This window comes from Mustela lutreola, chromosome 5 (genome assembly GCF_030435805.1).
Source record: "Mustela lutreola isolate mMusLut2 chromosome 5, mMusLut2.pri, whole genome shotgun sequence".
Lineage (NCBI taxonomy): Eukaryota > Metazoa > Chordata > Mammalia > Carnivora > Mustelidae > Mustela > Mustela lutreola.
The window spans coordinates 4,061,759-4,063,806 of record NC_081294.1 but is presented as its reverse complement, the minus strand read 5'-3'; the positions used below and the strand labels follow the sequence as shown (position 1 = coordinate 4,063,806).

The following is a 2,048-nucleotide window of genomic DNA, read 5'->3' as shown; positions in this document are numbered from 1 at the left end:
GGGAGTGGGAGACAGTGCTATGAGCCGCGGCAGAATCCCGGGGATGTCCTTGCACAGATGAGGCCAAGGTCCGGGTTCTCCCCCTAGCTGTCCCCCTGGAGAGCGTCATGACCTGAGATATGAAAGATATCACATGAGTGACATTACAGCTCCCATCCGGAATCAGTATTTGCCACCTGTCCTCCTCACGGGATACGGAGGAAATAACACGACGCTGTTTACATAACAGCTCTTCTTGGCTCAGGGCTATGCTACGTAAAACAGCAGAGCAGGACCCTGCTGCCAGATAGTCCCTGGGCCCCCTTCATGCTGTGCTCGCTCTGTTGTTGGGACCCCATAGGGTGCACATTGTGCTAATCTCTGGGAACGTAAGGGAGAACTCATTTGCACAAGATCAGTGAGTTCTGCTGGACAGAATCAGTACCAATAGAAGCCGAAGAAGCTTCTTTCAACAGCCTGAGTTTGTGTTCTGAGAAGCGCTGGTCTGCTTCAGCCTCCCCTGTGCTGTGCTTGTCCCCTACTATGCGTCCAAGCGAGGGGCACTAGACAAAGACAGAGGGCATTTCCTCATTCAGTCTGGTCAGTGCAGACAGACAATCAGGACAAACACAGAGTCTAGGGAAAAACAACATACTCAACTTTAAAAGAGTTCCTATTCCCAGGGGTACCTGGGGTGCAGTGGGGTGAGTGGGGTGAGTGGTGCAGTGGGGTGAGCCGTCCACCCTTGGCTTGGCTTTGTCTCGGGTTGTGATCTCGGGATCATGAGCGCAAACTCCACATCAGGCTCTGCTTCAGATGTTCTCTTCCTCTTCACCGGCCTCTCCTGCTAGTTCTCATTCATTCTCTCTCTCTCTCTCTCTCTCCTTCTCTAAAATAAATAAATCTTTTTTTTTTTTTTTTTTTTTTTTTTTTTTTTTTTTTTTTTTTTTTTTTTTAAGGGGGCACCTGGGTGGCTCACAGGCTCGCAGGCTCACTGCCTTCGGCTCAGGTCATGATCCCAGGATCCGGGGATGGAGTCCTGCATCGGGCTCTCTGCTCGGCAGGGAGCCTGTTCCTCCTCTCTCTCTGCCTGCCTTTCTGCCTGCTTGTCATCTCTGTCTGTCAAATAAATAATAAAATCTTTAAAAAAAAAAAAAAAAAGCTTTGCGCAGTGGCAGTATCGTAGCCAATGAGGTTTATGCAAGGCGCAATTATTGCTAATTGAAAATCTTTAAAAAAAAAAAAAAGGAGTCTCCTGTCTCCTATCCCCTCTCCTACCCTTCCACCAGGACAAGCCTCTATTTTTTAGAAAATAGGGAGCCTCCAGTGGGAAAGATTATTGACTTTTGGTTTATTGATTTATTAAATATTAGGTTGTCCAGATGTTTGGGGGCAGGAAGAAAAATAAATGCCTGATGACATTACCACGAAGCCCTGTCAGTAGGAAAGGAAAGGCGGTGAGTAGACCAGCAGCATGGGGGCACAGAGGGGTCCAGCAGTCCTCATTGCATAGCAGGGTCCAGAAGCAAGCCAGCTCCCGCCGCATGCGTGGTGTGTGGGATCACCTGCCATGCGACTCTCTGTTCTCTGCGCTCCCCATGCCGTGAGCTCTCACACGTTGGGGGAAAGAGAATCGGGAACTCTCGGAACGGGCATATGAACTGCAAGTTTCCCAGCTGGAGCTCACGCTCAACCTCTACCCACAGACACTCTACTGACAAGTCAGCAGGTCCTGCTAACTCAGACCATAGGTGCGCCCGGGCAGCATGAGTCTGCAGTGATCCCCCCGTGGCTTTGCGCTCAATCTAGTGGTGATGATGTCTGATAACGGAGGATTTTCTGGAGCTCAGGTGCCAAGCTGAGTACCAAAGGCACGCTGTCTCATGCACACCTAATGGAGACCAGAACCTGAAGACACAGGGCTCACAGGGGCCATAATGCAGGGTTTAAATTAGACCCTGTGATTCTAAAAACCAAATGAACTTTTCCAGATTGCCCTAGACGGATGGGAAGAAAGGCTCAGTTGGCTTCCTCCGAGATCAGGAACTGCAACCTTCCTCCTCGGTTAG

General features: G+C 49.9%; 1 pseudogene; it reads left to right on the top strand.

Moving 5' to 3' along the window:
* The first annotated feature begins 1,139 nt into the window (after positions 1-1,139).
* Positions 1,140-1,319, top strand: LOC131832790 (U4 spliceosomal RNA; annotated as a pseudogene).
* Positions 1,320-2,048: the final 729 nt, after the last annotated feature.